Source organism: Harpia harpyja, chromosome Z, assembly GCF_026419915.1.
Source record: "Harpia harpyja isolate bHarHar1 chromosome Z, bHarHar1 primary haplotype, whole genome shotgun sequence".
Taxonomy (NCBI): Eukaryota; Metazoa; Chordata; class Aves; order Accipitriformes; family Accipitridae; genus Harpia; species Harpia harpyja.
Window position 1 is genome coordinate 113,238,289 of NC_068969.1, and position 24,749 is coordinate 113,263,037.

General features: G+C 50.9%; 1 protein-coding gene across 1 annotated transcript in view; it reads right to left on the reverse strand.

The window, feature by feature from the left end:
• The window catches only part of ZBTB7C (zinc finger and BTB domain containing 7C), a 162,245-nt gene extending 160,370 nt beyond the window's left edge, over positions 1-1,875 (reverse strand). Inside the window, exons 1-2 of the mRNA XM_052778571.1 lie at positions 1,780-1,875; positions 497-578 (exon numbers count right to left, since the gene is read on the reverse strand). The gene's annotated coding sequence lies outside the window, so the exon portion shown is untranslated. The remainder of the gene's footprint in view (positions 1-496; positions 579-1,779) is intronic.
• Between the last annotated feature and the right edge of the window lie 22,874 nt (positions 1,876-24,749).

Genomic DNA, 24,749 nt, shown 5'->3' on the forward strand with positions numbered 1-24,749 from the left:
CGGGGCTCCCGGGACCCCACATAGGCTGGGGACCCCTGTCCCGCACAGCTCCCTGTCCTGTTTAGCCGACGCGGTGCGAGCTCCCCCTCCTGCCGCACGGCGCGTGTGGCCGGGGGACAGCGGGGACATTTGGGGATGCTAGGACCGCTGCCAGCAGCACGGGAGGTGGCAAAGCACCCATGCCGCCTGGGATGCTCATCCCACGCTCCCCGTACCGGGGCTGAGTACATCCCAGGGATGCTCGCCCCACGCTGAGCCCGTCCCAGGGATGCTCACCCCACACTCCCCACACCCAGACTGAGCACATCCCAGGGATGCTCGCCCCACGCTGAGCCTGTCCCAGGGATGCTCGCCACCAGGCCCACCGGTCCCTGGGCACCATGGCCGGGGACACACACAGGCAGCCCCCCAGGTCCCCCTCCCCCGGGCAACCCACTGGGAGGGCAGCCAGCCCCCCACTCCTGCCCGCAGTGGGAGCACACGCCGGCAGACGTACCGCATCGCCGAGGCTCGGTGCTGCTGCCGGGGAGGCAGGACGCAGGGTTATCCGGGGAGGTGGGATCCTGCGCCAGGCAAACCTAAGTGACACGGGGATACAGCGTGAAGCTCTTCAGCATCAGCAGGGACAATGCCTCGCCCGAGGTGCCACCCTAACCCCCAGCACAAACCACAACCGCCTCCGAGTTTACACGGGCTCAGGCAGCAGCCGGATAAATAACCGGAATAAAAACCCACCGAGGACTCCCCAGCACTGGGTGGGGGGGTGGCCTGAGCCACTGGGTCCCTGCCCCGGTGCAAGGTGCAGAGGAAAAGGGATGGGCTGCGATGCGGTCACCCCCCAGACACCCCTGCATCTTGTCCTTAATTACAAGTAAAAGCTAATCCTATAAGTCAGCGTGCGCTTGGCAGCAGTGCTCAGGATCGTGTCGGCTGCAGCGCGAGCAACCGCAGGCAGCGGGAACTCCAGCAAAAGTTTTGCCACGATACACAAAAAAAATTTTAAAAATTAATCATAATAATTAATAAAATAAAAAAAAGAATAGTAATAATAATTCAACAAAAAAAGAAGGGGGGGGGAATAGCAGACCTGGAAGCCAGGAGCGACGGCGACAGCGGTGCTGCCTCTGCCTGATGCTGCCGCAGCTCGGGGACCCACCGGTGCTGCGACCCCGCCGGGAGAACCAGGCACCGTCCCCCCCGGTCCCGGGGAGGGAAGGAGGGAAGGAGGGAAGGAGGGAAGGAGGGAAGGAGGGAAGGAGGGAAGGAGGGAAGGGAAGCCGCCGCCTCCCCACGCAGGAGGGTCCACGGAGGAGGGGGCTGGGGATGGGGAGAGGGATACACGCGTCCCGCCGGTGCACCCCCCGGTCCCCCCGTCGGTGAAAGCAGCAGACGGGGGACCCCCCAGCCCCGTTCTCCCACCGCCGGTACGGGAATTCTGGTGGGGCCAAGCGGGAGAAAATGCGGCGGGGGGGGGGGTGTGTTTGGGTTTGTTTTTTTTTTTAAATATTGAATAAAATTTTTTAAAAAGAACTTACCGTCTAAAACGAAATTAAAAGGGAGGGAGCCCCGGCGGCGCGGAGCCGGGGGTGTGTGTGTGGGGGGGGGGGAGCATCGCCCCCGCCGGTGGGACGGGACGGGGCGGGACGGGGCGGGACGGGGCAGCGGCAACGACGCGCACCTCAGGGCCGGGGTGTGTGGGGGGGGCGGCTGGGGACGGGTTCGAGGTGGAGGGGCGGAGGGGGGGGGGGGTGGCGGAACAGGACCGGGACTCGGACCCACCTGCGTGCCGGCAGCCGCCCGCCCCGTCCGGCGGCGGCGGTGACCCCGCTTCTGGCGGCGGCTGAGGCGAGCGAAGGGCCCGGATGTCGGTAGCCCGCTCCCTCCCCTCAGCGCGGCTCGCTCGCCGCCCCCCCCCCACACAGCCGCCGCCGCCGCCACAGCCCGGGGCGGCACCACCCCCGCCGGGGGGGGGGGGGTCACCGGCGGGGGTGTGTGTGTGTGTGTGTGTGTGAGGGGGGTGAAGGGGGGGTCCCGCCGTCCCGCCCGCCCCGTCGGGGCGCCGCGCGCTGCCACGTGGGACCGGCGGGGTTTGGCGGGGGGGGGGGGGGTGCGGGGGGGGGGGCTGCCCCTCCCTACTCCCTCCCTCTTCCCCCCCCCCCCCCCCCCCCCGCGGCGGGCTTGACAGGTCCACGCGACCAAACAAACCGCGGTGGACGGGCGGGTGGTTCGGCCAATCGGGAGGGCTGGGGGGCGGGGCCGGCGGCAGCCTGAGGGGAGCGCGGTGGCCGCGGCGCCCCGGGGTCTGAACGCCGCCCGCTCCCCTTCGCCTCAGGGCAGGGGAGGGGGCGAAGCGGCGCCCGCCTTCCCCTCACGGCCCTGCTGGGGGCTTTCTGAGGGGGAATAACGGCCACCGACACGAGTGGGGGCTGTCGCCGCGGGGCACGGGTGGGAAGTGGAGGAGCGATCCCCTCAGCCCTCGCCGTAGCTGCGCCTGAGGGGGCGGAGAGGGCGGGGGGGGGGGGGTGGCTGCCCTGTAGCTGGCACCAGGCCCCTGGCACAGCAAACGGGCAGAGTTTGGGGAAGCCGGTGCTGTTGGGAAGGGGGGGTCCCCCGGCATCCACCTTCAGCCCACCGGTCAGCGGCCTTCACGGCCGCTGGGGAGGTTTTGCAGGGCTGACCCTCCAACGGCCATGCCCTCTGGAGAAAAACTGAAGCGAGCAGTCCTGTCCTGGACTATTAGCTAATTCCAGCTGAATAAACCCTTAGATGGGAAATAAACCCAAAATACAGAGTGGCAGGGCTGGTCCAGCATCGTCATCCCGCTGCGAGACCCCCGGGTCCCACTCGCAAGGCAAGAGCGTGGTGGAGTGGGGTACAGTCCGACGGCATTGCCCCGGCCTTCCCGGAGATCTAGCAGGTCTGGATCCTCTCTGCATCCCCTTCCTAATTACCCCTGTCCGCCTGCGTTCTCCAGTGCGCTGGGAAAGGGGATTCAAGATAAAAGTTTTTCTTCTGAGAAAAAAAAACTTCCTGAAAGGATCAGTTTCCATGTTCATGTGGATCACGAGCTTAGGGTGCCACCTGCCCCGTGTTTTGTTAAACCGACATCGTCCTTGAAGCCAACCTGACAAAACTTGGGGATGATCCCGTATCACTCCTCAGCCTCTTAACTGTTGGGCTGGGCGGGAGTAAAATCTGACTTGCAGAGAAAGTAGGCAAAGAATGTACCTAAATCCTGCTCACTCCATTAAATTAAGATAGCAAGAAGCCTCCTTTATATGCTTAGACAACTTGGTCCCAAAACTGGTATTCCAAAGGAAGAAATATCGAGGTCCTAACACCAGGGTTTTTTTGACAGTTGCTTTGTTTGGCAGGCTGTTGTTTTGGGGATTTGGGATTTTTTTTATTATTATTATTATTTTTTAAGTCAGACCTAGCCAAAATCACAATTTGTTTTTATTTCATCTGGCAGCCTACCCCATCATCAGGTTTCCGTGCTTTCCCACCAGGTCCCTGAATGCAATTGGCACGATGCTGAGTCATGGAAGAACATTGTCAGCTTAAACTCTAAGCAGTTGAGTCTTCACCTTCAATATCAGCTATTGGGGGGGGGGCTGTCCTCCCTGTGTGCATTTAGAACGTTTCCAGCACATTTGCACGCTATTTTCCAGGGTTTCTGTCATAGGTGCAGCAAACTTTCCTAAAATGTTTTCCATGAAACACCGTTTCAAGCTGTTCCTTTAGGGTACGTTGTTCTGCAGTCCGTTACAGGTGGAGGACCCTGGCACAGCGGTGCTCCGATTCAGCCGGGGATCTCTGCTCTAAGACCGAATATAACCATTGCTGACTGCTGATCCAGCCTGGGATCTGACTCCGAATGCCTTACTTAGTCAAAAATCTCCTATTTCAATGGAAATACTTCATTACTAGTGCATTTTTAGATTTAAAGGGAAGGTTTAAATTAGAAAGGGTAGGAGCAGCTGCTGTGACTTTTCTCTGCTGATGGAGGAATGTGTGTTCCCAACAGAAAGCGGAGGCAGGATTTGGGGATACCCCCCAAAGAACTGCAGAGAGCTGTTGCATGATAAAACTGTGAGTCCTCTGTATCGCGTGGTTTTGGAGAGGAAGGATGCAGGGAGTGGGCAGCCATGAAGGAGCAGCAGCCCTTTTCCATCCAGAGGAAAGATGCAGTCCAGCTACAGAAGCTCTCCATAGGGGACAGAGGGGATTTTCCCCAGGCTTCCAGCCTCTCTGGGGAAAATCCCCTCTGTCCCCTATGGAAAAACCCCAAGCTTTATCATGTTCTTTAGATCCAGAGTTAGCACCTGATTATTTTTAAAATAACAAGCTCGTGTAAAACACACTGACAGGAACAATGTGATGCTACGCCCTGATCTCCCCGGTACATGTCCTGCCTTCAAAAATCCACCAAGAGGATATTGCTTTCCCAAGCATCCAAACACACTGCAGCAAAAGCATCTTGGAGAGAGTGCGTGACACAAGACAGACGTGTGCTAAGGAGTCCCGCACGCCTTCGTCTGGCTAACACTCACCAGCACGGGAGGCGAGAGGCTGCGAGGGAGGGCAGCTTTGGACAAGGCATGTCACGAGGTGGAAAGTGCCGCTTGTGTCTGCTTGTGATTATTTTCTCCTCCTGCCCAGCCACAGGCAAACTTGAGATGGGACCAAACCAAAGACGACCTTGGCCTGAGATTAGAAATGGATAAAATAGAAACATAATTTTTCGTGCTCCGCTTTGCATCTAGTTGTGTCAGGGTCCTGAGCGCACTAATTGGCCTTAATTACCCTGACCACCCTCACCTCTGCCCGTGCATCCTCTATGCATTAGTCCAGAGGCTCCACTTAAGCCCAGGCCTGGCCACCTTGCCTGAGCTGTGTTGTAGGAGCACCTGTTTGTAGTCCTGCCTCGGATCCTGTGTCTTGGATCAGTGTCAGACCTATGTCGTAGCCTTGTTTCCAGTCCTGCTCCTGCTGTTCCGAAGTGGACCCTGGACCCAGTTCATCCCCTCACCTTGCCTGGGACTCTTGGTAGTTCCTTTTTTACCAGCATCTGGCCCTGCCAGCCCTCTTCAGATCTGGTGGGACTACATCCCGGCCAGCAAGGACGTTGCCTGTGCTGTGGATAACCTCGGCACTTGTCTCACTTTCCCCTGGCAGGAAGGATCACTGAACCTGAACGCACCGCAGCACCTGGGAACTACGTTGCATGAGCATCCTGCTTCTAAACCATGTTCCCTACCTAGATCTCCAAGGCATGTCTGGCTGCTCTTGCAGCTCTTGGACCTGTGAAGACTTTGGCATGTGGTTTATAGGGTCAGGAAGACGTGGCCACCCCTGCCTTACTGCCATGTTTGTTCCGGTTGTACTTATGGAGGTCTTTGGACAACTCAAGTAGTCTCAGGCATTTGCCCAGAGATTTCTGACGTGTCAAGTTTATCCCCTCCTAAGAGCAGTAACTCGGCTCTGTTAGAGAAGGCTCAACTCTGGCATTTGCTTGTAATGTGATTGAGAGTGTGGAAATTGGCAGGAGAGGTAGGGAGCTACCTCATCTTCATGCGCATAATCAATAGCAAATCATTACTTAAAAAGTAAAGTGGTTGATGGTGTTTTTGTAGGGCAAGACATGCCCTGCATTTTCAGTCTTTGATTCATATCGCTTCATATGCCATGAGATGGAGCTCAGCGAGTGACTCACATTGTAAAAGCTCTCCAGTTAGCTCCTGGTGCTATCTCTCAACAAGTGTGTCATGGTTGCTTCAGCATGTCTGCGTCTGTTCTCCATCCCAGCTCTGTAAGTCTTCAAGGCCCTGTTAGGGAAATCCCTAAGCCCAGACTTGGGAGAGATGGCACCAAAGCATGCGTGGGGCTCTTGCCAGGATCAAGCTGTCTGGATTAGGTCCAGCCTGGATGAGGCAGGGTGTGATACAGCTTAGTCCACCTGCAGATATCAGCCAGCAGCGTGGACAGGAAACCCGTGGCTCAGGGAGCACAAGCTGTGGCAATGCGCTCCATCTTGCAGGAAAAAGGAACCTCGCTCCTAGCTGCCATCGTGTTTATGTAAGGGTCTGGCCATTCCCGTTTGAAGGAGATGGCATACCGAAAGCGTGTTCTCTGAATTAAGATCGCCACGTCCATCACAGATACACATCACTGCTTCTAAAGTGTCGGCCTTTCTAAACGTGGTGTGCTGCCCCTTCGAGTGCTCCCGCTCAAGTGCGGGATTCAGCCAAGAAATCTAATGGTCCTTCTCTTATCATTGCAACATTATTTGCTTTACTCCAAGAACCTGCTCATTGATTTTGATCTGGAGCTGCCTGTTCAACAAGTGACAAAGCTAGATAAGATTCTTTCCTGCTTTATTTATACATTGAGGATGCAGGGAGTGTTCCTTCACTGATACCTCTTGTTCTCCCCTTGCACTGACAGCAATCTAATTCTACTAACTTCCCTGCAGCTACCCTGGGGTTTCTGTCAGTTTGGGTGGAATGGGGGGGTCCTTGGAGAAGAGGTGGGAGTTGAGAGGCACTGGAACCAGGCTGCTTTAGCTGGGAGGAGGGCGGCACAGAGGAAGGGCAGCAACCAACTTGGGGCTTGTGAGACCTCCAGACAGCGATGGCCTAAACTACCCCGTCTGAGTTTGCGGTGAGACAGAAGCGCTCGAATGTTGGCCGTATCCCCGACTGCTGCTCGGTGGTTAATTACTGGCCCCCAGCATAGACCCCAAACCCTCTTCTAACCATATCTCCCACCTAGAGCCCTCCTTGTCCTTAGGTTTATGCAGCCCTAAATACTGCTCACAACTACAGCTCTGGTCCCCTCACTACACCGTGATGATGAACGCCTGATAGACCTCAGCCTGGTGTGTGGAAGTAAAACCTGCTCGAGTACTAACATGGCCTCAGTGCCGGACTGCGTGCGCTGTGTGGGCATAGCTTTGGCCATCATTCCTGCAACTGGAGTATGTCTCACACAGCGAAGGGAGAGCTGGGATAGTGAAGCTGGTGGACCTAATGTCCTTCAAGACATACAAGCTCAAGCTACGCAGCCAGGGCGACCTGTCCCTGGTATGATGATTCTCTCAAGTTAATGCATAAAGACTGCCATCACAGCCAGCTTACTAAACGTCTCTGCACTCATCTGCAGTAAGGTCAGGTCTCCTTTCACTTTGCCTTCTCTCCTAAATGAGGTGGTAATCCTCTCTTCCTCCACCGATGTTTAGCCCAACGGGTCTGCCTATTCAGCGTGCTATTCAAAGGCTACATTAATGTTGATGATAATAAAGTGTCCTTGGAGATGCAGGAAGGTAGCTGTGGGTGTAGCACAGGCTCCACTGAAGCCAGTGACAAATCTGACTTCAGATCAATGCACCAACTGCTCTGATGCATCATCGAAGCATCACGGGGCAGCAAGGGACCTAGCCTGCTACGTGCAGTGAAGGAACTAAAACAGGAGAAACCCTGAAATCCTGGCTGCGAAGCTGCCTGGAAGTAGGGAAACCTTGCGTCCGAGTGTGAGCAGCTGAAAGCGGCTTCAGCGACAAAATGCCAGTTGAGCTCAAGAGGAGCGTGAAGGGTTACGGACACTTGTGCCGTGACAGGCGGTCCTGGGCAAGGCTGAGCACGTCCTGTGGAGGCCAGCCAGCAGGGCTGACCTGATGTAACTGGGAGCTGAAGCTGGCGCTGGATGCTTAACTTGAAATGGCCCAGGGACTGAACAGATGGCTCCTCTTTATTTGCATGCTACTTGGATTTGTGAGTCAAGCAGAAGAATAACTTAATTTTTGACATTTGCTTCTCCTCAGAGCCCAGCACAATTTATGTTATACTGGCATTTACGTGAAGGATGTTGCTTTAGGCACAAAACCCATCCTGGCTTTAACCCTAAAAGGAGCCAAATAGGCAGGAACCATGTTCCTCCCCAGCTCTTTTGTAGGCTCTGCCAAGGGATATCACACTTACACAATGACCAAAGAATCAGGAGAAAACAGTCATTTGGGGCTTGTGGAAGGAAGGGGCAGGGTTGGAGTTAAACTGGACTGGAAAATATCTCATTTGTAGGCCTGAAATGAGAGACTGTTTGTGGATGAGGTTTACCTCCTATTAAAAATACCCTTCAAGGCCTGTGCAGTTAGTCTTGAGCACAGGGGATAAATTTAGTAGAGTCCTGTTCCTGCTGACATAAACTTAAGTGAAAATAATATATATGGCCAGGGCACAACATCTGCAAGCCAATTAAAAACCTAGCTGATTGCACCCAAGATGACAATTGCCATGACTAGTGTGTCTGTGTGCCACCCCTTCGAGAGGGAAAAAAACAGATCCTGCTTGGCTGTGCAGCATCTTCCTATACCCGCAACAACTAATGGTGATTATTTGATAGCTTGAGTCCTAGGAGTCTGTTCTCCTTGCCCTAACGGCTGTGCCTGCTGTTCCCGGTAATCCTGTGTGGTCACATATGTGATATTCATGGGTTTGACTGTAGATCAGTAATAAAAGTCACAGGATAAGAGAATAAAGTGCATTTTCTGGCCCAACTGTAAGACGTGAGAGTTAGCCTGGGTAAGGACATGTGTGCTTTGGCCAACATAAACATACGTATTTTTCAAAGGCTGTATTTGAAATACTTAATAAAAAGAGATGTTCCTGGTTTTCCCTTGGACAAAGCACAGTTTTCCTTCACCCATAATTTTAAGCAAAGTATCAGGTGTTATTAGGGAAATTGGTTTGTGAATGGGAGATAAAGCAGCCAGAGCAGGGAGATCCATGCCCCCGAAGTCTGGGGCTCCGGTATGTTTTCCAGACGGTTTTCAGCATCTCTTGCATTCACTGTGATCCCCCTCTTGTGGCTAGTCCAGCACCTGCAAAATTTCCCTGCCTGTGCCTGTCAAGGCTCAGTGGCATTAGGTGCCTGAACCAATGCAACTGAAATATGGTGGCTTAATAGGTTAGCTGCCCCTCAGCTGAGCTGCTGTGACTGTCCTGGTGGGTACTAGAAGATAACCCAAATTGCGAGATAAAGTGCATTGGCTCAAACCTCTCCTGTTGACTGTTACCCCAGCTGCCTAAGTTACCAGCCTGTCTTGGAGCTGCTGACCTTGTGTAAGCTCTTAACATGCTCCAGTGGTGAAGTGAAACATGGTTTAAACCACATTCGTGGCAAGTTCACCTGACACATTTTTCCTTCGCCGTATGGACAGGCCACGAGCACACACAGGAACGATTTAGCAGCCCAGCTCATGGGCTATAACCTGTTATATTACAATAACTTGGTCGCATTTGATGGCATGTTTCAGGTTTGGCCTGCGCCCTGAGTGAATAACACATGCCTGGAGCACACAGCGATTGCGGTGTTGCTTGGATGCAAATAGGTCCCCTGCACGATCTCCTCTACGCCCCATGTGGAGCAAAAAAGTCCATTGCAGTTCTGACCTCACCAAGTTGGTCACTTTGAAAATGAGACTGAGCCCAGTGTTCACGTAGAGGTACTCGGGTTGGGAACCATGGCGTGGGGATCTCGTTCCCCTGAGCTAGCCCATCGTCTCTCTAGTGTCTTCGGGGAGGCCAGGATCTTCGCAGATTGAATTCTACCACTAGCCACCAAGTGGCCATTTAAGATCAGGGCCTGCTCTTCCCTCTTCCTTTGGTGCTGCAAGGAGGTCGGACAGATACGCTGTGCTCCATGTCCTCTTTAGGATCCATCCATGTGTTCAGATCCAAGCTCCTGAGATCCAGCACTGAGACCTCTTTGAATCTCCTTGTAACTTTTCACCTACTCTTTTTGCTCTCAGAAACAAAATGCCTGATGTTGAAATAGCCTGGCATTGCGGGTGGGCCGTTTGTTAGACGTGACACAAGCATACCGTGATGCTTCATCGTTTTTCTTCGTAATTCTCACTGGGTGAGGCTCGCCACAGCACAGGGCCTGCACCAGAACCCATCCACAGCTGAAGCACAACTTATAGCCGGAGGGCTGGCGTGGTTAGCAGCAGCGGGGCTGTGTTGCATGGTGAGAATAAGGAATTGCACTCCCTCTCGTGGCTATGCTCTCCCCTACTTTTTTCCTAGAGCAGAAGACCCTAAAGCTTCATCGTGTTTATAGAGCGTGCCCATGGCCAATGCAAGTCCCCAGCATATCCAGAGTTACCGGCACGACAGAGCCCAGCACTTAAGGCGCTGGTAATTCGCCTTATGGTTTCATCAAACTGTAATTGTTTGGGCAAAAATTTTTCCATGCCAGATGTCTGCCTTAGGCTGAAGTTCTCTGGGAAGTTTCAGCCAAACTGTTTTGACCATTTCCAAGAATGAGGGGAAAGCACAGTGTTTTGCCCAGGTTTTGAAAATAAATAATTCCATGAAACCGTTATAAGAGAGAAAAGCCTCCATGTATTGAAGAAAGACCATGAAATTTGGTCCTGCTGTCAAAAAGTGCCATTTGCCACTTCCAGGAAAGTTTGTTTAGTTTTGAATTAGTTATAAGCTCTGCAAATCATAGTTTGCATGTGCTCAACAGATCCGGTCACACATTAACAACTCCGTTCTCTGAGGACTATCTGCAGCAGGCACGCTCCAGCCCAGGGCTGCAAAGGCTTGACTATGAGATGGCTTCTTCCAGCACTGGAAATAAGAGCTGGGGAAGTGAGGAAAGCTGGGGAGAGCAGAGAGGTTCAGAGGTGAGTGTGGGAGGTGTTAGGATGGGGTCAGCAATGGGTAGGTGCAGTTGGAGATCTCTTTATGAGAGGGAAAACACAAGCTGGCCTAGAAAGAATTATGATGGTGAAGCTCCCGTGAGGGGTACAGGATCAGGCACCCTCTCCCTGCTTCTCCAGAAACGCTTCCCCTTGGTGGTGGGGACAGGAGGGGCAGATGCCCTCAACATTGGGTCACCTCCTGAGCTAAGCAACCTTCCCATGCAAGGAGAGTTTCTTCTCATAGCTGCTACAGGGATGGCAGTAAGCGATTCACAGTTTGGTTGCCGTGCCGTCATCCCAGAGGCAATTTCTGAGGGAAAGCGGAGATGCCTCAGGAGCATGTCTAGGGGACTTTCAGCTGGCATGCGATGGAGATGCGCTGACTGATCCGGGGTGTCCATGGGAGCGTTTGCCAGCCGGCAGCACGGCATTGCAGAGACGCAGGGCAAGCTGACTGGAGCTCTGGGCTGCTTCTCCCGGCACCCTGCCTCTGACATCTAAAGCTTCCACTGGGTGTCTGGACACAGCCCCACAGCGTGCCCCGTGGACTGGAGCGCAGATAGCATCTGACTCGCTCTTGTCCTGGCAAGAAGACTGTCTTCCTTTATAACGCTGCAAACCAGATGCCAAAAACGCACTTTTGCCATCCAGTGGAGGCAAGGTTGTTAAGAATGGAGGCGTTGACACAAACTGCCTTTGGGGGAAATGGCACGGAGCGGCATCCCTAGTTCAAGAGGCTGTCTGAGTTTAGCAATAGTCTCTTGTTCCCAGGCTCTGGGCCAGGGTAAATTGGCTGCAGCGTACTTTGGGAATGAGGATTTTGCCTCCAGGAGAAAAAGAGCTTAGCACAACTCTGCCGAGAGTCCCTCTTAAGCTCATCCACGCAAAGGGATGGGTGCCAGTTCCTCAGATGGGCTTGTTACTGGCCTTCCCTGGGTGTAGCAAAAGCTGCCGTTAGCAGGTACAATCAAGAAATACAGATGTGGGGGTAGAGAGGCAGGAGGGGCCCATGGATTTAATTTGCTTATATGAAGTAGCCCACGTTGATCGAATGGCATCTCCCCGATGGGGAGGAGAGGAAGGCAGAGACTAGGATGACTACTCTTTCCACGCTCCGAGCTTTGCGAACACAAGCCCGTGTTCCCCACCGTGCCAAGTATTTTAATGCATCATGCGGTATCTGGGAACAATCAGAGTACAAAGAGCCTCAGCCCTCCACCCTGCCCAGCCCCTGCTGCCCTGGATGCATCCCTGCCCCTGGGTCTGGGTGGTGGATGAGGCAGGAGCCAGGCGAGGTCTGCTTTAGCTGAGAGGTCCTGGGGGGTTCTCTGTTGGCTGCACCCAGCTGCTTTGCCCAGAAGTCCTTCAGGTTTCAGGACTGTTTGCCCTGCGAAGGGAAGAGTGAATTGGAACAGGCACAACAACTGGAGTCTCATGACCCGCGTGGCTCCCATCCTCACTGGAGAGGAGCGTGGCTGTAGCTCGGGCCTCTGGGTTGCCTAAACGAGGGTCTCCTGTGTTAGCTGAGATGTTTGAGACCATCTCTGGCCTTGCCTTTAGCCACCACTCCGTGACATGTCTCCTGTGAGCCCTGTGTCATGCCCACCAGGTTCCATCTCAGTACCTAGAGCATCTCACGTGGCTTCGGAGACCTACCTTTAGGCAACTGAATTGAGCACTTGACGTTCATGCTGCACGCAGGTTGTCCCGAGACGTGCCGTTTCTGCTGCTCGGCTCGGCAGTAACTTTCTTGGGCTCTCCATTCAGCCATGGATGAGTCCACTACGGGAAGGTGGTGGGCATGTTCGGCCACCCCTTCCCAGAGGGCTGCAGAGCTTGGCCACTGCAGATGATGTCCCCAAGATCCAGGTTAGGGAGCAGAACAAGCCTCATTTTTCCCCGTGGACTTTGACCTCCCCTGCACACAGATCAGACATCCCCAGTTCCTACTTGAGATGCAGTAAGCCAGCAGGATGGACACCAAAAATAATATCTTTTAATGGTTTTTACTTAGAGCAGGTTTTTGTATTTAAATTACATACACCTTTAAAAATAAAGGATTACAACTTCTTGAAAGTCCTGGGCTTATTACACTCTATTAAAATTTCCTTAATTACCAAATTTGCAAATGCTACCAGATCAGTGGAGCAGTCACGGTCAAGGCGAAGCACATGAAGCCCTGGTTTCTTGAGGAACTAATGCACCTTTTGACAGAAGCCGACTTTTCCGCAGATGCAGGGAGACTATTTACTTCATTTCCATTTGCTTGTGTAGCTCAGCTCAATGACTTCTTCATCCAGGACTCAGAAGAGAATTGGCACTTGAAATAAGCAACAAAGAGTGTTTTAATCCTCCAGGGATAAAAAAATGAGGTGTGAAAATCCACTAGTTCTAAAAATTTTGTTTCTGGTCGCTACATACATCTGTCAAGTCATGTCACTGACAACAGGACTTTCTTCGTTTAAGTTGGTTTTAAACAAACTGACGTTTCACTTTGTATTTATCCAACACATTTAGGCTTCATCCCTGAGAGCTCTGGCCAGGAGCAACCCGTGTCCATGCTCTTTGACCCTTTCATCCTTCAAAACAGGGTGGCCCTCTACAAACTGCTTGCTGGGGCAGGGGTCTCAGGTCCATAAAAATAAATCTGAATAAACTCATTAATAATTCATTTTCCCACTGGATTTTAGTTAAATTCCATTAAATTCTGTGATTTGGTACAAATGAGTAAATACATGTGCAACATCTATTGTTCTATAATGTAAAACATCTACGTTTCAAAATTCTGAAAAATGGGTATTCATTTATATGGTGACCTAAATATGTGTTTCTGTCCTAGAGTCAGAGCAAAATAGAGCTGGGAGGGACCTCAGCTGTTCAGCTTATCCATTCCCTACACCCAAGACAAGGTTAGCTGTGATTTCTGGCCCAGTTTTCATCTTGCATGTTGTTACTGATCTCCGGTGATGGATATTCCACCATCTCCGCTTTGATCGCATACCCACCTACTAACCAAAATTTAACAAAATGTTATATTTAGTTGGAAATCAGCGTATTTTAGTAGTTACTAGTAAATGTCCTAGGGAAAAAAAAAAGAGAATTCTCATTGCAAAACAAGATTTAAAATATTGTTTGCAAACATGACTGCATTTGAAAATTTACGTAATTTGATTGAAACTGTCCTTGGCACCAGACCCCACCCCAAAACCCCTCACTCTTTATTTTTAACCTGGATCAGTTCGCTGATCTGCTTTAGTGCCAGGACGACTGAAGAGCACAGGGTGATGTAGTGAGCCGTCAGGGTGGGGAGAGCAGAAATTTTTTAAGCTGGCATTGCTGCAAGGGAGAAAGTCCTTGCAAATCGTCCTGCCGCTGCTTCAATGCGGCTGCTTTGCTCGGCTCTCCCTTAACCCAGCAGGTTACCTGGCTTCACCAGCAAGTCAAAGCGGAGACAAGCTGCCAGGGACGAGCTCAGGGTCTCCTGTTGTTGTAAAATCACAACAAAGCATTTTGCTTTTCAAACGCTTGTCTAACCCAACGGGAATAATTTGCGAAGGAATCCTGACTATACTTGTCGTTCAGTTCATTATCTTTATAATCCCGTCCCTAAAAACACTTAATGGTTAATAAACCTTAAGGAAATACAATCTTACAGGCAAATGTTTTGGCTGAGCATCTGCTTCAATACTGGAAAGGGCTGGTCTTTTGTCTCTTTAATTGCCTTTTTGACCTTTTCAGAATACAGACTTTTACATTAGCCATAGGACAGCTGTACAGAATCAGTGACACTGAACCCCTGGCTACGCGTCCCCGACAGATGCTCTTGCTCCACAGCTATTTTGATGCTAACCTTTCTGCAGGTTCTGTTACTTATCCGAGAAAGGCTCTTTAAAAACCCCAAGGAAGAGTCCTGGCATTTCCAAAATGTCCATAGGGAGGCCCAGTGGCAGTTTGGAAGAAATCCTAGGTTTGTAATGCCAACTCTTCAGCCTGTGTCAAGATAGGACTGCAGAGCCCCATTTGCATGCATGAAAATGCTTTAGAAGAGAGCGCAGCATTGCTGCACCACGTTTGCAGGAGACCCTCAGTCCCAAGTGAGATGGTCTGTGTGGGCGAAGCTGGGCTACTTCTATACTACAAGGGGAAGAGCTTCAGAGATCGGCCTAAGGCCATCTCAGGCTGAGCTTGAGCATTTGCAGCAAAGACAGTGGGCAAATCTAATGCTGAGACCAGGTCTGGATGTGTGCTTAGCTGATCACATAGTCATGGCCTGAGTGGCTGCTCTTGTGAGCTGCCTTAGCTGGCTGGGAGGAGATGATGAGACCATGGGGATGACGAGACCATGGGGAGCAGGTGACTAGCAGGCAGCAAGGAGGTGCAGTCTTCCTCCGAGGGGTCTGTGCTGGACCATCTCCTGCAGATCAATGCACAAGCTAATCCTTTCTTGCAAAATAGTGCCACGGAGAACCTTTTTACTCAATAACCCACGGGTTAGCGCACCCATCTGGAAGTGCTTGAGGAGACTTTGAAGACCCCTTCCCAGCTTCGAGGAGGTGAGCCACCTGGCAAGTTGTTCTGGAGTGAGGCTTGTTCAGCTTCTTTCTCTGTTTTGTATAAAATAATTAACTGGCGGAGAGAGAGAGACAGAGAGAACGTGTGAGTTTACAGCTCATTGCTTAGGCATTTATCTAGAAGGGTAAGACCCAATCCCTGCTCTTAAGACTGTTTAAGTTAAACAGAAAACTCTGCATAACTCCACAGACTCTGCCCAAGGACCTTCTTTGTACCCAAAGGAAACCAGAAAGTTAAACCAAGACTAAAGAGGAGAGATGAGTGTGGAGTTTCCAGGTCAACAGTGGCCTCCTTGGCATCACTGCCCAGGGATCAGCAAAGCCTGGAGACCACAGATCTCAATTGTGGACCTTGGGCCGTAAGTCTTTTCATGGATTGAATGTCATCAATATTATCAAGCATTTTGAAAGTACCTGCCACGTCAACATCTAAACACAAGTGATAAAACTAAAAGGACAATTTTCATTTCCCTTAGTAAGATCCCAGCAGAATATCCCCCCCAAGACAGAAGAGCGAGGGAGCAGGAGGGTTCCTGGGACAGCACCTCCACAACCACACGGGTTCTGGCAGAAGGAGTCATCGCTGGTGGTGGCTGTCTTTCCCTGTCACTCTTTGGCTGCACTGTCTCTGGCAGGGAGTGGGTTGACATTGTCTCTGTCCTCTTGAGCAGCAACTTCAGGTCCAGAGGTCCAACTGGTGGTGATGAGGTGAAGCATAAATGCAGAAGCTCAGGAATTCCCGCTCGGTTTCTGAACAGCAAAGCTGATGTCCAGGGAGTGGAAGTCATGTCACCAGCCTGACTTGGTTGGAACAGTTAATTTTTTTTTCCTAGTTACTAATGTCTGTTGATGGCAGATTACTTTCTTAGGAATGGACAGATAACCTCATTTTTGCCCAGTTCCTGCATTTTTTAGTGTGAAAGGCCCTGGAGGAAAGGTTTGCCCTTATTATAAACATGATTTAGCTGGAGCTGCCTCCTGGCCTTCCATCAATGATATGTCATTGCAATGCAAGCCCTTAGATAGTGGTGTGTTTAGAGAGCCTTTGTTCTTGTGTTCAGTGAATTGATCTCCATCTGAGAAAGTATCACTCACTGTCAGAACTAAAAAACAGCCCGTGAAAAAGAAAAGGAGCAGCCTGACTTCAAAGGGCTGTGGTTCTTTTCTTGTGGCCTCTCCTAACCTGCATGCAGCTGAAAAACTTGTTTGACCCAATTCATTTAAGGCCTCCTTCTTCCCCTCCAACAGACAAAGACGCACAAACAATAAGCGCATTCAGGTGCAGAAGAGGGAGGGAAACCCAGAGACCCAGGCGAGGCTCCCGCTGCACACACCCTGTTCCCACAGATAAGCACAAAGCTGGAGGAGTGACAGGTTATCTTCGGCAGAACCAGCTACATGCGAGGTCTCCTTGAAGTCAGTGGTGTGTGTGGAGAGATGCTATCTTTTATTAGGCCAACTGGTAGAGTCAGAAAAACTAGACAAGCTCTCAGGTGCGCAAACCTTTCTTCAGGCCAGGGAAATATCTGGGCCACCTGAAGCCAGGAGGTGCGGGAGATGTCCTAGGAGGGACAGAGTAGGGTAGAAGGTGGGCAGAGGCAAGTAGTTGGCTAGGGCAACCCTGAGCTAAGTGTCTGGTGGGTTGGCTTGGCATAAAGACTCTAAAGGAGACCTTATAATGGCTTTCCAGTACTTGAAGGGGGCCTACAGGAAAGATGGGGAGGGACTCTTTATCGGGCTGATAGTGATAGGACAAGGGGTAATGGTTTTAAACTGAAAGAAGGGAGATTTAGATTAGATATTAGGAAAAAATTCTTTACTGTGAAGGTGGTGAGGCACTGGAACGGGTTGCCCAGAGAAGCTGTGGATGCCCCATCCCTGAAAGTGTTCAAGGTCAGGGGCTCTGAGCAACCTGATCTAGCTGAACCCATGGCAGGGGGGGTTGAACTAGATGATCTTCAAGGTCCCTTCCAAGCCCAACCATTCTATGTTCTATGATGTTTAAGTGATTCTTTTTTTTTTTTTGGACCAATTTAGCTTCTGACTCACTACATGACATCTCGTCTCCGACTGGCATATGGCCAAGGGTGGGACTGCAGCAGCAACCCCTTCCATGAGTTTAAGCTGCCATGAAAAGGTCCTTCAAGGTCATTACCAGGCATTAACAGAGTGCTTGGACTGGCAGCTGTGACCTTGAAGGTTTCCAACGCCTGATAACATGCTCAGGAGAGTTATCTCTGCAGCAGAGGTACCAAACCACTCCCAAGCAGGGCTGACTGCAGCGGGCAGCCCTTTCTTCCAGCAGGAGCACAACCTCATACAGAGAAGATCTCTGGATTTTTTTTTTTTTTCCTATTTCTATTTTTAAATGTGCTCCAAGCTAAAATCCTCATTTCTTCTTCAGTGATGCATGTGCCTTCATTTCCTCAAGATGATATTCATTCATTCCTTCCTCCCTTTTCTTTTCTAAGGGAAATGTCTTAACGTTTGCAAAAAGGAACTATTGTTTTTGCACTTTAGAAATGTGAGCATGTCACTATAGCAATTATCTCTTAAACTTAACTAAACAGGCCTAATGTTGTTAAGCTTAATAAGAACTTTGTCACCTCTGAGCACTTTTGGCTTTATTAATGACTCATTGTAAAGCACATTATTGTTGGTGTCACTTTCTCAGTCCTGCTTCACTGGAGTTGGGTGTAGCATTACCTCAATGCAAGCAGATCTCAGCCAGGGATCTGCCCGGTGCGGTGCAAACAGCTCTGTAAGTTCTGTGTTGGATGTCGACGATAAGATGCAAGTAGAAGACCAGATAAAACCAGCCAGTGGATAGCAGCAACCAGATGAGCATGGGTACCAATTCTCAGGTGCCTGAGAGGGCTTGGCGGCTGGTTCAACACAGCCAGGAACAGACTAATAACATGCTAAGTGGTTTGTGTTTGGAGATAATACTGCAGGGAAAAAGGCCAAGGGACAAAACCAGCATGGAAACTGAACACCTTGAGCTTTGAGGTGGTTCTTCGAGGCTGACTGAAGCGTGTAAAAGTCTGCATTACCCCTGATTACCATCACTTTGTGACCAGCACCGAGGAGGTGCTCCGTGCTGTTACAAACAGCATTTGTGAACACAGCAAATACAACTCCATATAGCCTGGACCGGGATGGTACCTCTCATCACCAATAAATCACTGTGTACAAAAAGCCCTTTGTGAACCTACTTCATATGGGCTAGAAAAGAATTTGTCTCAGTGATCCCCAATCACCCAGCTAGACCCTATTCATGGACGAGTCCTCCAAGCTTATCCATTAGTAATCGTACCACCAGTGCCTACAGGTAGAGCTCTTCGGAGGTGTCAGTGAGGCTCTACAAGAAGACGGCACCCCGAGTGATTTTAAGCTTGCACATCTCTGATAGTCAAAACGATTGAACACTGAGATACACGAATTACCATTCACCAGCAAGCTGTGGTTTCTATGTATATGCTTTACACCTATATCCCTCTGGTTAGTGACCACTAGTTAGTAGGTTGGAATACCTGAAACTTGTTGTGGGCTTCGATCATGCATGAGGACAGTTACAGCTACTCAGCTGTGGCAGGATATCATTAAATTTCTCTACTTAGCTATGCCTGCGCTTTCAGCTTCCTTATTTTAAACATAGCTACCCTGCATGTATCGGTATATCGCACCTATATGTTCCTGTTTAAATGGTGGTTGCACCAGAAAGGGCTGGAGAGCTTGGTGAGAGAAGCTATCCTCTTTTCAGATGGTGTCTACCCTGAGCAAGGTTTAGGAAGGTGATGCACTGATATATCTGCCTTGGTAGGAGGTGGTGACAGTCCTTGTGTCTGTCACCTGAAGGTTTCCCTTGAGTCCTGATAATCTGAAGTGTTAGAACTCGAAACTATTATCAGGCACTTCCAGAATAGCCAGGGTGGGAAGACCTCCCCCAGCAAGCTCCCTGCTTGCTGCTCTGAGCTCTCATACTCCCAAAAGAGAAATAATCTCCTGCCAAGATATTTCGCTCTACTGGCAAAGAGATTTGGGAAGTGCGCAAGAGAGGCTAATCCTGGCATTCTTCTCAGCAAGGCTTCAAAAACATGAGCATCAGCATGTACAGCTCAGAAAGGTGTCTTTGAGGAGTTCCCACCAGCAGAGTACCTTAGACTCCCTCAAACCCAGCATACGCATCCTCTGGGATGGGCAGTATGTCATTTGTTTCTCAGTGAGCCTTTACCCAAGGTCCAGATGACGACTCTTGGATCCTCACGCCCAGTCCAATTCAACGCCTGCTGCTCTACCGTAGCCTTGCGATTCCTAAGCTATATATCACAGCACATTTATTCTGACACCCTGTGAGTGTGCAGGTTAGTGCTGCTCTGCCAGGCTCAGCAAAGGATTCTAAATATATCAGTGAAGGAGAAAGATCTGGGATGGCTTCCAATTTTAACCAAGGTCACATTGGTGAGTGCCGGTGTGCAGCGCAAGGATATTATACACAGCATCTTTCATGTGAGCTGTATTCCAGCTGCGTACAGCATTTCTGCAGTGCAACAGAAAGAAATGGGAAAGGATGACAGAAAAAAGAAGCCTGGGAGATAGCTAAAATTTCGCTCTGGGTATGTTGTGTAGCTCAGGATCTTTGTACCACTGGTTATTTTTCTACCAAAAACCCCCAAATCCAAGCCACGTTACTTACCTGCCTCAAATGGTAGATTCAGGCATAATGTTCTTCAAAGAGCTCAGAGCTTTGGGCCCTTGGATTCAGCCTAGCAGACAATTTTCCCATTAGGAGGCAGCCAAATGCTCCAGGGAAGAAACATACACTGCTGGAAAAGGCACCTGCATTCCAGATTTACTCAAGTCTCTTGATGATGCATCCTAAGAAGAGCTCTCCTCCTAGCCACAAGAAAGGGCTGGGAAAGTTTAGGCAAGGCCAAGGACTGGAGGTGAGACACATCACAGATGAAGGTTTGAAATCCCCCCTCTGGCAGGGGTGACTCTCTGCAACTCTCTCCATGGGAAACGGAAGAGACCTGGACTTTTAATTGCAGCCCTGGACTGGAGGAGGAGGCCCAGGAGGAGCAAAAAGAGAGAGGAATAAAGAAGAGATGCATAATTTGAGACACCAGGGAAAGAGGCAAGCTGCTCTGGCTGAGGACAAGGCTCAGCAAACGCCCGTTTATGAGCCTGGCAAAAAAAGCAGAAGGAGGTTTTACTCTTGTTGGCTTTCAGTGGGGTTCAGGAGCCCCTTAAGGCTGCGGCAGCTTCCCCATTTCTGCAGCGAGGCAGTGGAGAACCCTGTGCTCCGCCGAGAGCAGGCAAAGGGCAAAGTCTGGGGGAAGAAGGAGCAGGTTGCTATAAATTACCTCTCCGTCTTTTGAAGCTCAGTGACTGAGACCTGTGCTGGGGTCTCCTGGGGAGAAGACTCACTTAAACCTGATAAATGTGGTGTTGGAAATTATGCTGGGAGCATCCTCGTACTCTGCAGTGGTGTGTGTTCCCGCAATTATTCATTTATGGTGAGGCAGAAAGTGGGATAAGGGTTAAACTTCCCTTCTTAAAGAAACTCCATCTTCTGCCTGTCTCCCCCTCTAAAGCTATTAGATATATTTCAAGCTGGCAAAGGGTTAGGAGTCCCAAAGACACATTTATGCCTTGGGTGGAAATAAGGTGCTACGTAGAACATGATAAAGACCTTTTCAATGTCCCAGCAAAGGGAAAGCTGACAGGGGAGGTCCCTGAAGCAGGGCAGAACAGTGTTTTGGAAGTCTTTGGCCACAGGACGAGCATCAGGCAGGCTGCAGAGAATCCAGCTGTGCCACACTAATCTGGTTCTCTAAGGCTGCTCTTAGTTACTAATGTGCTTTGTCAGTAGAGCAGGCGATGTTTTGTCTACTTGCCTTTATTTTTAGCTGCCTTGGGTCAGCAAAACAACTCAGACAGTAGCGTTAGGAGACCTGCATCTCCAGATTTAATCAGCTGGCTCTGAGCCATTCCCTACGCAGATAGCTAGCCTGCACTCAGTAATTTCTCCCCAGCTCCTCTTGCTCCTACTGACTGGTGCCTCCACCTCCTCCTGATGGTCCCAGCTGGTGGCTGTGGTACCCTGCCCCAACCTCGCAGCGCGGAGATCTCCAAACCCGGTGCTCAGGGTCCGCTCTTGGCATAATCTTAGCTTTGGTCCAAGGCTTTGCAAGTGATTTTAGTGCCTGAGCATCGGGATGGAGGTGCACATCCCTGATGGGGTATCTACATCTGGCTGCTGCCCTCCTGCACTGCCTGCATCGGGACATTGAGGCAGAGGAGCACGCCTCTTCTCGCCCTTGTGAAACCCACAGGCTTTCCTCCATCACGTGAAGAAACGAGTTGTTATTAATGTGCCACAAATGCTGGGGGAGGGACACAAAAACTTTCTGTGGATTTGTCCCCAAGTCAGACTGGCCTTTGGAGTGGCTGGTGTGCTAGAAAACTGGCCGTTCACAATCAGTGCCAAAACCGTACTCCAGCACGCTGCTCTGGGTCTCCAATGCTGGCTGAAGGACAAAGGCAATGGCAGGGATGTCAGCCTTCAGTTATCCTTCCACTCAATCCTTGAACAGAGGTTGAAAAATCAATGTCACAAGCCACAGTCGGAGCAGGGCTGGGTGGACTCTCCGAACTGAAGCATAGTTTTGGTCTAGAAATCATATAACAGTGTCTTGCAAAACTTCCAGGATTTCATGAGCTGGACTCAAACAGAAATGCCACAGGCAGCGCTGCCAACCCCAAACATTCAAACACCATGAGTCAGCCCCCCCCCACTTGACTCTTCCAAGTCTTCTTTCCTTTCTGGATTTTTTTTTTTGAACTGTGAGGTTAAACTTGGTTCATATTTTCCAGGTTTCTCTGCTCCTCTTCTCCCCCACCTTTTAGGAAGGCTAGAAACTTAACTGTTTTTTGGGTGAGTGGGTGCTTCTAAAGGGAAGAGAAAATGTGATGCTCTACACCCCTGGAGCAGGGCCCTAAGAAACATTGTTATGTGACTTATGATAAATTTGGGCAATTTGGCAGTGCTTCAGCCTGGCTCCTTATTTAATTGCCTGCAGATCCTGCCGTGCCATTAACACAAGAGGTCAAGGTACTGGCAGGAGTTCTGTGATTTGTGGGTGCATACTCAGTTTATAAAAACACCCCTGTCTTTGCCTCCCAGCGAGCCCTCCTTGTTCATCCAGCTGTTACAGCTGTTCTCCCCTATCCTGAGCTCCTTCAGCTGACTCTGCTCTTCCTTGCCTTTGCAAAGTGCCTTATGCAACGCCTCTGCTCAAACACGTGTTTGGCCAGCCACATGCTCACTGCAGCAGCAACTGGCCATCCTAAATGCTCATTAAAATTGGTATATTTTAATAATTGTGGTCCAGGAAATGTATTCTTCCTCTGAAGCTTTCAGGGGAAAGGAAGCAGAGAGGAAGACAAGTGAGCAGAGCCCAGAGAGTATCCAGCAAGTTCTTTCAAAAAAGAAAAAGCATCTGCCAGGATGCAGCATACGTGCAACAAGCAGCACGCATGAGTCTACTGAATCCTGCAGCATCTCTCAGCTGCATGAAATGCACCACGCTTGCAGCTGGGGGATTTCCAGCCTATATTTGTAATGCACACTCTAAAATGAGCTTCATACCAGGGACTGGTTAATTCTTCTTTCATAGGACTTGATGAGAAAGATTTGTAACTCCTCATGGAAGGCCAAAAAAACCATTCTCGTCTTCCTCAGGTCTCCTTGAAGATCAGGATTTGGGGCTGAGGATTTCCTCAAAACCACGGGTTGCTCCTTATGACTTGCTCCAAGCCTTACACAACTCCTTTTACCTGCAAATACTTACTACCCTCTGATAACACAAGAGGAAAATGTTACTCCAAAGGGACAGAACTTGGATAAACACCATTCAGCATTATTCTTTTCTTATTCCTGGATTATTGAAGTGCTGACTTGCAACTACCATGGGCTATTGTAGGGAATCCTGGTAGTCCCCATCCTGCTGTGTGCTGAAAACGGTTGGTGAGACTCGCAGCAGACCATAACTCTGATGTTGCGAGCAGCGTTGCATGCTTGGCTGTCACAGCTTGCAGGATCTGACGGGTCTGCAGAGTCCAGGATGCTGAACCCCCTTCTCGAAAGGACAAGTTTGGGGGCTGCAGCAGCAGGAGAATGCTGTCTGTGCTGGGTTTGGTGCCTGGCAGAGGGCTGGCTGGCAGCAGCCAGGCAGTCTCTGGCACCCCTGTGTGGCCACCTGCACAATCACAGCCCGGGGGGGGGAGAAAAAACTACAGCCTTCCCCAGGGAGCAGCTCCTTGGCAAGGGGAGAAGAGAGTGTTAAGGAAGGGACCAGGCCTTTGGGTTTCAGCGCCTAGGCACGACCCTGGCTGCTGCCTTCCTACAGCTGGGGCAAGGGGAGCGAGAAAATGAGCTTTTTTTAAGGCTGATTCGCTGCTATCAGTGGAGATATAAACTGTATCTGCATGGAAAGCTCATGGTGATAGCTGTAACCTGACTTAAATAGCAGAAAGCTGGTGTTATAAGGCTATGGATGGTGCAGCAGTGATGCTGTCAGCTGGGTTTAACCCTCTTGTCCGTCCTCCCAAATTATTTCCTTGGTAAAACAGCTGAGAAGCCAAAAATACAACTCTAGTGCTGCAAGCCGGCTGGACCGGCATCGGGGAGCACAGGCACTGCGGGTGGGAAGCTCTGCAGAGGGATGAGTCCCCCACTCCTCTCCGAGGTTAGGGGGTCCCCGAGGTCTCCCAGTGCCCTTCCAGTCCCTCCCCATCACCTGCTTCCATGGTGCCTGGCTCAGAGGCAGCGTGCTCCGAGAAACGAGGAGCAACTTCCACCCTCGTTCATCTGGCCTCCAGCTTATCCTGCTGTTTAACCCAGCCCTTTCATTACAGTTGCTCCTCAGGCTACTCCCAAATTTAATTTCCATTCCTAGGGAACTCGGGAAAGGTGGATTTTCCCCGACCCCATCTCCTACCCCTCTTCGTGCCTCCTGGGAGAGGCGGGGAAGCACTCAGAGGGGTTAGACCCATCTCGCAAAGGTGTCAGGGTTGGAAGCAGGACCCAGATTTCTTGCCTCTGGACAAGTGCTGACCGCAGCCTGGGGGAGGGCTGGCCCTTGCGAACATCGGTCTCTCCTGGGCCACGTGCAGACGCGGTGGGCACGTGGCGTGTCCGGCTGTGCCGTGTGTGGGCAGCAGGTCTCTGCGTGTGGGGGTGGTCCCTGGAGCAGCCGTGCTCAGGCAGGTGATGGGCAGGAGCAAGAAGAGCCTGCAAAGGGTCTTCTCCAAATGGTGGGGGGGTGTAGATAAGAGCCCCTGGGCTTAAAGTGGGACCCAGGGCCTTGTCTCAGGTTCATTTGGAGGAAAAGATGGCAGTGGGCTCAGTGTCACCAAATGCTACCCTCCGTGTGGCCCCACGGTCACTGAGAGGCCAAGCAGAG